This window comes from Lepisosteus platostomus, chromosome 5 (assembly GCF_059453375.1).
Source record: "Lepisosteus platostomus isolate fLepPlt1 chromosome 5, fLepPlt1.hap1, whole genome shotgun sequence".
Taxonomy (NCBI): domain Eukaryota; kingdom Metazoa; phylum Chordata; class Actinopteri; order Semionotiformes; family Lepisosteidae; genus Lepisosteus; species Lepisosteus platostomus.
In genome coordinates, this window is record NC_142615.1 from 66323404 (window position 1) to 66335921 (window position 12518).

The window sequence follows — 12518 nt, forward strand, 5'->3', positions numbered from 1 at the left end:
GGATTTGAATCTCGGTTCTTTTGGTTAATAGAGAAGCGCTTTATCCAACTAGGCTACGGTGACAGGACAACCATCACCTTTTACAGCCACTTGGACACACCGCTCTGAGACATCTGCGTTCAGTAAGCGCTGAACCTGCGCTCAGAGCAAATTGCCTCTTTTACATAGCAGCCCCGACACTGAGAAACGAAGAGAACTGGCTTTTATCTGGCATTTTCATGTCCAATGCGTTTGACATCTCCCAAGGGCGACAGAGTTCTTTTGCGACACTATTTCTTCTTCTTTTTTATTTCTGTACGCTTTGATAAAAAACGAGAAATCGTGCAAGGGAAAAATGTCTTTTTTTTTCATAGAGAAAACGTGCACCAGGAAATGTTGTGTTGAGAAGAAATGATTTAACATGATACGTGACCTAATTTATCAGAGCAATTGCTCACCCAGCAAGGTCTGGAGAGGTTGGGGAGTCTGGTGGATGTGATAATTATACGGTGTTGTGGAAGAAAACAGTCTTTCTTTGAATTCTCAGTCAATCGGAATTTCAGTGCGAAACATAAACCCCTTGTCTGATTTAAAGAGATTATATTTTAAAACTCATAAAAAATCAGAAAACATGTTTCTCACTTTGAAATTTTAGACGGAGCGGTGCATTACTAGTAGAGGCGCTGAGCACACTATGGGGAAATTCAAGTCATGTGAAATGCCAGCGGTTTAATAAACAACGCGTCTGATTTCGGATCATAAGATTATAGGTTCGACTTCTACCTGGCTCGTGTAAATTTTATTATAGCTCCTCAGTAATAGATGTATATTATGTAATGAACCGCACCTGAAAGCAAACGTTGGGTCTGTTTCCTTTGTTTTCCAGCATGAAATAGCAAATCGTTACAAAAAGCACCTGCTAATGTCCAATAGCGGTTTTTTTTTTCAAATTACATTTTCAGGCTTCAGACACTTTTTAATAAAACAAAAGTGTCCGGAAACTCATTAACTTTCAGGTTTGCTTGAACCTGTATTAAAAAAAAAGTTATCTGAAACTTCTGTGATTCCATTATCTGATGTAGCTGTCTCTAAAGTTGGACGTGATGTTAAGCAGATGTGAACTGTGCCTTTTCTCTTAAAAAAAAAAAAAGTTCTTTTTTTCCTCCTCACTCCAATGCTGGAGACTGTAAGCCTGTGTGAGCTCCACACTGCGTGTCCTGTACTGCTCTATTTTGTTTAGATTATCTATGTGGTGTACAGATAGAACTCAACTGCATGACGTGAATTCCGTGTTCAGGACCAGCAGAACCTGAAAAAGTAACAGCTGACCTCGACGTGATTTGAACACGCAGCCTTCTGATCTGGAGTCAGACGCGCTACCGTTGCGCCACGAAGTCACGGCTGTCCATACCTTTGAATTCCCCAAAGGAGACAAATCAGCTTCACAAAAAAAAAAATCTCCTATGAAGAGCGCAGCTCTTCCAAAGAGAGTCTCTTCTTCCCAGACCACATTTTATTCTTCCTGCGCAGCTCTTGTGCAGGTGTTGTTCTCAATTACAGATCCAGGAACACTGATTGTTTTTTCTATTTTTTTAAATTAAGTACCCCAAGGTGCAACGGTAGCACGTCTGACTCTAAATCCCCAAGTTCATTTTCAAAGTATATCGGAGTCAACTGATACTGATCAGGTTCTGCTGCTACTGAACCCGCAGTCTTCACCTTAAAGTTCAATTCCCCAAGCTTTTTGACCTTATATGTCCATCCCGTCTCGTCAAAATTCGTATTTTCACAGGGTACCCTTCATAAATCGCAGTATAGAATGAAACAACTCCAGTAGATCTCGGCCGCTGTTGGTGATTTTCCTTTAAAAATAAATGAATCTCTGGAAATTTTACGGAGTATCACTTTCACTGAGACCGAGAAGTGTTAAGCTGTACATGCGTCTTTGTGGTTTGGTTGTTAACCAAAAGGGTGGTGGTTTGAGCCCTTCCAGGGACGATATGAGCCTTTTAATGTACACACCCTCCTCACTTCATTTCTCCACGTCCGGTCTTGTACCGCTAACAAATACAGAGCCCGTAGGAGGCAGTAAGCTCGCATATATAGCTCTCTGTGTATATAATGAAGAAGCAGAGGTTAGTTTCTCATCTGCGCGTTACAGAGCCTTACGCAACTCGTAGTGTACCACGGGGCATCAATCATTCCAGGCGGAAATGGACTCCTTTTTGTTTCTCGAGGGATCATATTAAACATTTCATTAGTATCGAGAGGAGGATCACCATGAAACACAAAAACAAACAGTTTCATTCTGTCTTTTTTAGAAAGTAGCGTTTGTGCTGCATTAATTATATTTTCGTGGAAATATAGAAGTTGTAAATGTTAAAATTTATATTTGAATCGAAATGTGGTTTTGAGTTAAATTTTAGCGGGATCATGTGATTAGTTTGTTTGTCATTACTATATATATTGCCATGTTACTAGAATTTGTAACTGAAGTTTACTAGTTGTGTTTTTATGATGATTAGCCATTTGTTGATTACAATATTGTATATAATGTATAATTTGAACTACATATTTTTCAGGTGTGAATAATTGTATATTTTAAGAATACATTTCTAAAACAAATCATTGGCTTTATTTACTAGTTTCTACACCTATAAAATATTTATTTGATGTATAATAGGCCTTTAACTATATATGTATATTAGTCCTCTAAATTTATCCGTATAATATAACTCCAGCCATTTATGTATAATAAACATATAATCATAGATGTCTAATTGACGTATAACGATATATGTATATTTGAATTTCATTCTAGACCAGTTACAGAGCACATTTATACGTCTAAAGTATGCGTTTAATAGCCATATATTCTACATCTTTTGTCCACTGGGATGTGCCGATTTTAATTTAACAAAGCTAGATACACATTTTCTAATGCAGCCTTCATTACAAGACAGTTTGTTTCTCGAAAGCGTGTTATGTAAAAAAGAGAAAAACGAAAATATATAGATGACAATCTTTCAAAGCTGAAGATTTTACTTTTGAAAAATTGACATTTTATGTATGCAGATGCATTCGCTGGTTCTAGAACTTTGCTGTGCTTCCTGAATCATTTTCAGTGTTATAAAGTGGGTGTAGAGGGAGCGATCTCTTTGTAGAGCAGTTGACAGGCTGGAGATGTTCAGACTACTCTCGTTATTTCTCAAATGCTTACATCATTTTTCTTTCACGCTAGGACGCGAGTGTGTACATGGGCTTGGTTTTCGTTTCACTGATTCTCATTGAAGATTTGGGAATTAACGACGAAAGATTCAGTTTGGCAGAAGGTTTGGTTCACAACGATCTTGAAGACACGCCATGTAAGGCAGCGTGTGATGATTTGTACTATAAAAGACGAAGTGCTCAAAGTGACGTCTGCGTTTACCATTTAGACTTTTCCATCTCGGGCACACTTTTAGAAAGCAAAGATAGAGTAGTTGTGTTGAATCACACTTAGACATCTGTTAGCAGAGTGGTGCAGCGGAACCGTGCTGGGCCCTTAATCCAGAAATCGACTGATTGAAACCATCCTCAGCTATGTACATTTTATGCACGATTGATAAGCACACCATCAGTTTAATGAAGTACATTAAAACTGATTTTTCTCTCGTGTGTGTGCAAGCTTCACACTTACAGTATTCTTTAATCTTTACCAATAGCAGATGCCCAAATGTATCTTTGGTTGTTCTGAGATCCTTGATAGTTTCCTCAAATCCTTCAAATGAACATCCATATCAAAGCAATTATGTTTAATTTTATTACAATTAAGGTACATATACAAAATATCAACACACAATTGTATAATGCTCATTTAATAATGATTGTCAAGGATTGTCAAGTTCTCCAACAAATCTGTGTTCTAATTTTAAAATATTTTTGCTAAGGATACAACGGGTGTATAAATGAATTCTCCTGACAGCCAGTTGAAGATAAAATTCCACACGTGAAAATGGTTTTCTTGGACATTGACAGGTACTTAATTGTTTACTTGTAGTTCCACACGAGTAAAATCCATATTTCCTGCAAATTTCAGGAGGGCTTGCGAAGAAATCCCATCAAGTTTTAGCAGAGGTTATGGTTACAGCGGAACAGTCTGAAGCTCGTCCCTTAGTGGGTTTGAACCACCAGCCCTTCATTTAACAGCTGCACAGAGACACACTCCCGTTGCTTTTTGCCATTCACACGTTTGTAATTAAAGAATTATAAAATACTGACATTTTCCTGCCAGCCGGCAGTATATCTTCTGCACTGACCATGAATAACCAATAACTTTATTTCATCTTTCGCAGTCTGTAATCCACAGAAAAGGAAGTGAATACTTGTATTAAGCTAAATTAAGATGACGGAGATGCACTGCCGTTGTTTTTCTCCACTTTTCGTTAAAAGGAGAAAAATCACTGATATTTTCTTGCGGTATTTCTTCTGTCCTGATTAGCAAGACTTATATTTTATCTTTCAGAAGTTGTATGAATTTCTTGAAGTTCAGAAACAACTTGTTCCACAAAGGAAATGAACACTTGGTTCAAAGTAAATCAAGACATATGTATCTCTCACCGCGTGTGCTCTTATCTGTCCATCTCTCTACTTTTCTCTCACTCTGACAGTCTGTGCAGAGTTTCTGAAGGGGATGTAACACCACTTGGCAAAGAGAAAAATTATCAGAGGCAGAATAATAAATCATTATTCTCTTCTCAGTCTGATTCACAGCTCAGAGACAATCGGACAGAAGCTCCATACTTCTTTTTATCCGTCAATCCAGAACCAGAGGACGTTCAGACAATCCTGGAACAGCCTGGACTCAGGTCACATCTCCCCATTTTCTCCTTCCTCACAGCCACTTAGAGACAGAGAAGAGCTCCTGGTTCTCCTCTCTGTGAACTGGGCTCAAGACTCACTGATCTGTCAGCTGTGGACTCTGTTCCAGGTCAGAAGCAAGAAGCTTCTATTAACCCTTTCCAGGACCTCCAGCCCTTCAGTATTACTTTCTTTACTGTATGTCAATCTCCAAACATGTTTTATAAATGTTTTCTAACACACGTGAGTGTGGAATTATCTTTTAATGTAATAAACACAAGTAGTGACACTCTGGTCAGTACACTGTATATTGATTATTAGTAGCCGATGGGCCAATGACCGTGTCTACAGTAGTGACCAGTTGACCAGTCTGTAGCTCTCAGCAGTGGGACTAAGATCACACAGAAGAAGACCTGTCTGTGTGTGATTCCACACCAGCCCAGGGAATCACCAGCTCTCATATGTCTCTCACAGGTGTCTCACAGTCTTATACATTTACAATTAGATGAATTATTGTAACAGTTATACATTTAATTTAAATAATCAGACTACCTATGGAACTGAGAGCAGGCTGGAAATAAAACCAGGATACACATTTTAACCTCCAGGATCAGGTTCCTGATCCTCCTGGCTTCTATACTCTGATGATTCGTTTAAAACATTTAAATGCACTTATTACAGGGACTTGTATTCGTTCTCTACTGCTCCACACAGGTACGCCTTGTAACACATTCATCTGCGAAGTAAACTATTTTTTTTCCTGTTTAATGAATTTCATTCCTTGGTTTGTCACTCTCCTTTTACAATTGTTATGATTTGCTTCTCTTCACAGCCCGGTGTATTCTTTTTTGGGGGGGATGTTATATCTGTAAGAAAAGCCCCCCAGGCTCCGGACAGGAGTCTCCTCCAGCGGAGACGCGCTCTGCTCTGTTAGAAAGAGCGCTGTAATGTCACAGACACCAGCCTGAGCACCTGGATCAGAGAGCAAGACCGCGGGAGGGTGCGCACGGAGGAGAGTTATTGATCATTTATCTATCGAAAACCAATTAATTCAATTGAAAAACCATAGAATAAACGATTAACTTCACCGATTGGTGAGTACTGGTTCTTTTTCTGTTTTTGATCCTGTTTTAAATATCTAGAAAACAGTCAATAAAGACTGTATCGATCAATTACCACAGTGCGTTTAGTGTAAAAAATGTTCAAACCGAAATTAAACAATGATTATTCTTATTATTATTTAGGTAACTGTATCCTAGAGCTAAAAAAATATATTCCAAGTTGATAAATGTATGTACAGTGCCTTGCGAAAGTATTCGGCCCCCTTGAACTTTTCAACCTTTTGCCACATTTCAGGCTTCAAACATAAAGATATACATTTTTTATTTTATGTGAAGAATCACCAACAAGTGGGACACAATTGTGAAGTGGAACGAAATCTATTGGATTTTTTAAACTTTTTTAACTAATAAAAAAATGAAAAGTGGGGCGTGCAAAATTATTCGGCCCCTTTACTTTCAGTGCAGCAAACTCACTCCAGAAGTTCAGCGAGGATCTCTGAATGATCCAATGTTGTCCTAAATGACTGATGGTGATAAATAGAATCCACCTGTGTGTAATCAAGTCTCTGTATAAATGCACCTGCTCTGTGATAGTCTCAAGGTTCTGTTGAAAGCGCAGAGAGCATCATGAAGACCAAGGAACACACCAGGCAGGTCCGTAATACTGTTGTGGAGAAGTTTAAAGCCGGATTTGGATACAAAAAGATTTCCCAAGCTTCAAATATCCCAAGGAGCACTGTGCAAGCGATCATCTTGAAATGGAAGGAGTATCAGACCACTGCAAATCTACCAAGACCTGGCCGTCCCTCTAAACTTTCAGCTCAGACAAGGAGAAGACTGATCAGAGATGCAGCCAAGAGGCCCATGATCACTCTGGATGAACTGCAGAGAACTACAGCTGAGGTGGGAGAGTCTGTCCATAGGACAACAATCAGTCTTACACTGCACAAATCTGGCCTTTATGGAAGAGTGGCAAGAAGAAAGCCATTTCTCAAAGATATCCATAAAAAGTCTCGTCTAAAGTTTGCCACAAGCCACCTGGGAGACACCCCAAACATGTGGAAGAAGGTGCTCTGGTCAGATGAAACCAAAATCGAACTTTTTGGCCACAATGCAAAACGATATGTTTGGCGTAAAAGCAACACAGCTCATCACCCTCAACACACCATCCCCACTGTCAAACATGGTGGTGGCAGCATCATGGTTTGGGCCTGCTTTTCTTCAGCAGGGACAGGGAAGATGGTTAAAATTGAGGGGAAGATGGATGCAGCCAAATACAGGACCATTCTGGATGAAAACCTGTTGGAGTCTGCAAAAGACCTGAAACTGGGACGGAGATTTATCTTCCAACAAGACAATGATCCCAAACATACAGCAAAATCTACAAAGGAATGGTTCACAAATAAACGTATCCAGGTGTTTGAATGGCCAAGTCAAAGTCCAGACCTGAATCCAATCGAGAATCTGTGGAAAGAGCTGAAAACTGCTGTTCACAAACGCTCTCCATCCAACCTCACTGAGCTCGAGCTGTTTTGCAAGGAAGAATGGGCAAGAATTTCAGTCTCTCGATGTGCAAAACTGATAGAGACATACCCCAAGCGACTTGCAGCTGTAATCGCAGCAAAAGGTGGCTCTACAAAGTATTAACGCAAGGGGGCCGAATAATTTTGCACGCCCCACTTTTCATTTTTTTATTAGTTAAAAAAGTTTCAAAAATCCAATAGATTTCGTTCCACTTCACAATTGTGTCCCACTTGTTGGTGATTCTTCACATAAAATAAAAAATTTATATCTTTATGTTTGAAGCCTGAAATGTGGCAAAAGGTTGAAAAGTTCAAGGGGGCCGAATACTTTCGCAAGGCACTGTAAGTAACAGTTTACATGTATTTTTTCCCGTGTTTATAAATCATAAGTATGGTAACCACGGGGACAGGCGCCACGTCACTGTGCGCGTCTAGGTGTATCTCGTTCATCACAAAGAGCGATGTAACGTCATGGGTAGCAACAAATACTAATACTAGTGTATTCATATCAATATTAATGAGAGTACAACTGGTTGTTTTAATGCTAGTGTTCATGTGAGTATTAATGATGATAGCGCTACTGATAGTTTTAGTTTTAATGTTAATATTCATGTAAATATTATTTATAATTATAGTGTTACTGTTAGAGAATTAACAGTAGTATTATTAGTTTTAATACTAGTTATTCTAGCATTACTGTTATTCTCTTTGGGGGAATTAAAAGAACTTGTCACGAGTGACGCAACGGTAGCGCGTCTGACTCCAGATCAGAAGGTTGTGTGTTCAAATCACATCGAGGTCAGCTGGTGTGTTTGCAGGTGCTGCTGGTGCTGAACCTGGAAATTATACCATGCAGTCAGGTTTTCTCTGTACACCACATAGGTAATCTGAATGAAATAACAGTGCAGTACAGAACACCCAGATAGGAGCTTATGCAGCAGGTCATCTTGAACACGACAAGAGAAAAGGTACACTGCACATCTGTGAAACATCACGTCTGGCTTTAGAGACAGTAACATCAGAGAATGGAAGTTTCAGACTGCTTTTTTGTTACAGGTTCAAGCAAACCTGAAAGTTAGGGAGTGTTTGGTCACTTTTGTATGACAAAGTGTCTGAAGCCTGTAATTATAATTTGCCCTTTTTTAATTGTGGTTGAAATCCACTCCCATGTACCAAGACCTTACAGTATATTCATGTTTACTTAAATGACTAACTTTTGGACTATTGGACATTAGTTGGTGTTTTTTTTTTGTAACGATTTGCTATTTCATGCAGGAAAGAAAGGAACCCAGACCCAACGTTTGCTTTCAGGTGCGGTTCATTTACATAACAGACATCTATTTCTGAGGAGCCTGATTTGAATCACAAAACCCCGGTAGAAGTCGAATCGACAATCTTATAAACCGAAATCAGACGCGTTATCCATTAAACCACTAGCCCATCACGTAAATTAATTGCACCATGGTGAGTTCAGTTCCGCTACTAGTAATACCCCACCCCCATCTTAAATTTCTAAGTGAGAAACGTGTTTTCTACATTTTTTTTTAGTTTTAAAAAATCATCACTTTTAAGCAGACAAAGCCTTTATGTGTCGCTCTGAATTTCTAATTGATTTAGAATTCCAAGACAAAAGCGTTTCGTTCCACAACGGCGTGAAATGATCACGTCTTTCACTCTACTTCTCTCTAGTGGTAAAGCAGATCTTGCTTGGTGAGCATTTGCTCCGGTAAATTAGGTCACTTTTCATGTTAACTCACTTCTTCTAAACACAACATTTCCCGGTGCATGTTTTCTCCATGAAAAAAGACATTTTCCCTTACATGATTTCTCGTTTGTTTCATCAAAGTGTACAGAAAGAAGAAAGAAAGGAAAAGTGTCGTTAATGAACTCTGTCCTCCTTGGGAGATGTCAAGCGCATTGGACATGAAAAGTGCCCAATAAAAGCCATTTCTCTTCATTTCTCTTACGGTCAGGACTCCTGTTCCGTGTAAAGGAGGCAGCTTGCTCAGCCAGCAGACTCAGGGCTTACTGAATGCAGATGGCTCAGAGCGGTGTGTCCAAGCGGCTATAAAAGAGGAGAATTCTGCCGGCACCGTAGCTGAGTTGGTTTAAGTACCTGTCTCGTTGACTGGAGATCCTAGCTCCACATCCCAGCTGTGCCTTTCTTCCTGTCTTTTTGTGCAGAAACTACCATCTTGGACAACCGCATAGGGCTTGATTTAGTTTAAAGCATGAATGTATTTCCTTTCTGCAACAACTTGTTTTTCAAGAAATTCATACAGCTTGTGAAAAATGAAATGTAATTCTTTGCTATCAGAGCAGTAGGAATATTGCCAACTGGCAAGAAAATGCAAGCAATGTTTATTTTTTGACCGGAAAGGTGCGAATGGAGAAAAGCTTCTCTCATCAGTCTCTGTGGCGCAATTGGCGAGCGCGTTCGGCTGTTAACTGAAAGGTTGGTGGTTTAAACCCACCCAGGGACGATCTTCTTATTATTGTCAATGTAAACACTGTCTCCGCTAAAGCTGAAACCTTAACCCTCTTTATATTTGCAGAAAATGCGAGTCTTTTGCCCGTGTCCAACAACAACACTTGAGACCGGGGAAGTCCAATAGTGATCAACACCGCAACTCCCCAGAAATCCATATTCACTCTTGGAAAAGTATCTTTGAATGGCTTGCAGGAGATATCATTTATACTCCTGTTGCGTCCTCTGCTAAAAGAGTTTAGAAATACAACGCAGATTTGTTTGAGAATTTGACAAGCACTGTTACAGTACGTTAGCACTGTGAAGTTGGATGTTGATATTTTGATATATTTACCTTAATTGTAACATAAATGTAAACATACATGCTGTACAATCTATGCTGTACAATCAAACACAGGTATATTTTGAGTCTCATGCTGATCGTCCTGTGGATCCAAAAGAAAATTTTAAAGCTGATACATTTTCGATTGGAATTTGCATCTAGCTACAACGTCCCTGGAAAAGAGATTTTATGAGTTGTGTGCAATCGGTATCTTTTACTTAATGTATGGTAGTGGAAATAGTTTTAAAAATGTTTTCTAAAGAAGATTGTATTGCCAGGACCTGCCTTTAGCGCTCAGTAGCGATGACGCTGTTGATATAGATGGAGAAGAAATGTAAGATGAATTGATGATCTAAGCTAAAATAGCCCTAACACGCCTCCTGTAACAGTGTTTGTATTCATAGCAAGAAATATTATTTTTCAAACCCGAACGTTGCTTTTGCATTAAGTGTTATGAAACCATTAGCGGTTTCAGTAGCTTCTGAAGAGCGCACTTTTCCAAACTGAAGCCTATAAGAACATTATTCAAGACACACCATGGCCCAGAATCGTGCATCGGGACAAAGATTAACATCCATTGAAAGTACTCCCAAATAAAAGATTTGACCGAAAAATTAAAAGAGTAGGCAAGTATTAAAACAAAACCATAACTTCTTGACTTCCAATCTCTTTCCTGGTTCAGGCCATGTAAAATGACATATTCAGTGGACTCATGCCGAGGTTGTGAGTTTAAGCCTCACCTGGAGCAGCCTGGTTTTCTGTCTTGACAGGTAAACAGTTTTTTGTGTTAATTGCTAAATGGAGAGAGGATTCTGTGTTAATTGTGCTCCTCCTGGGAGAGGTCAAGATGAGAAGTTCACGAGGCTGGTGGTAAATATCCTGTCCAGGAATATCGGGGCTGTAGGGGGTCAGATCTATAGATGTAGTAAACACATTAGTGGAGACAGTGTGTCTGCTCTCCGTGAGAGAGCCGGGCGGGAGGAATAATCTGTGGTCTGGGATGAAGAGACCCTCGTTGGAAGAGCGGCGCTCCTCACAGGAGAGAATGAAAACAATCTTTTTCAGGGACGCTGATATTTCTCTTTGGGTGAATTAAAAGCACATGTCGCAAGTGACCTCGTGGCGCAACGGTAGCGCGTCTGACTCCAGATCAGAAGGTCGCGTGTTCAAATCATGTCGAGGTCAGCTGATGTGTTTGCAGGTGCTGCTGGTGCTGAACCTGGAATTCACACCATGCAGTTGGGTTTTAGCTGTACACCACCTAGGTAATCTGAACAGTACAGAACACCCAGTCAGGAGCTTATGCAGCATTTCATCTTGAACACGACAAGAGAAAAGGCACACTGCACATCCGCGAAACATCACGTCCGACTTTAGAGACAGTGACATCAGAGAATGGAAGTTTCAAACCGCTTTTCTGTTACAGGTTCAAGCAAACCTGAAAGTTAGGGAGTGTTTGGTCACTTTTGTATGAAAAAGTGTCTGAAGCCTGTAATTATAATTTGCCCTTCTTTTAATTGTGGTTGAAATCCACTCCCATGTACCAAGACCTTACAGTATATTCATGTTTACTTAAATGACTAACTATTGGACTATTGGACATTAGTTGGTGTTTTTTTTTTTGTAATGATTTGCTATTTCATGCAGGAAAGAAAGGAACCCAGACCCAACGTTTGCTTTCAGGTGGGGTTCATTTACATAACAGACATCTATTTCTGAGGAGCCTGATTTGAATCACACAACCCCGGTAGAAGTCGAATCGACAATCTTATAAACCGAAATCAGACGCGTTATCCATTAAACCACTAGCCCGTCACGTAAATTAATTGCACCATGGTGAGTTCAGTGCCGTTACTAGTAATACCCCACCCCCATCTTAAATTTCTAAGTGAGAAACGTGTTTTCTACATTTTTTTTAGTTTTAAAAAATCATCACTTTTAAGCAGACAAAGCCTTTATGTGTCGCTCTGAATTTCTAATTGATTTAGAATTCCAAGACAAAAGCGTCTTTCACTCTACTTCTCTCTAGTAGTAAAGCAGATCTTGCTTGGTGAGCATTTGCTCTGGTAAATTAGGTCACTTTTCATGTTAACTCACTTCTTCTAAACACAACATTTCCCGGTGCATGTTTTCTCCATGAAAAAAGACATTTTCCCTTACATGATTTCTCGTTTTGTTTCATCAAAGTGTACAGAAAGAAGAAAGAAAGGAAAAGTGTCGTTAATGAACTCTGTCCCCCTTGGGAGATGTCAAGTGCATTGGACATGAAAAGTGCCCGATAAAAGCCATTTCTCTTCATTTCTCTT

The 12518-nt window shown here is 39.5% G+C and overlaps 3 non-coding genes across 3 annotated transcripts; 2 read left to right on the plus strand and 1 right to left on the minus strand.

Annotated features, from left to right (window-relative positions):
* Window positions 1-1304: 1304 nt before the first annotated feature.
* Window positions 1305-1376, minus strand: trnaw-cca (transfer RNA tryptophan (anticodon CCA)). The gene has a single exon. It is a non-coding gene; the product is annotated as a tRNA-Trp (tRNA).
* Window positions 1377-9811: 8435 nt separating this feature from the next.
* trnan-guu (transfer RNA asparagine (anticodon GUU)) lies at window positions 9812-9885 on the plus strand. The gene has a single exon. It is a non-coding gene; the product is annotated as a tRNA-Asn (tRNA).
* A 1440-nt stretch (window positions 9886-11325) lies between these two features.
* Window positions 11326-11397, plus strand: trnaw-cca (transfer RNA tryptophan (anticodon CCA)). Its single transcript has one exon. It is a non-coding gene; the product is annotated as a tRNA-Trp (tRNA).
* Window positions 11398-12518: the final 1121 nt, after the last annotated feature.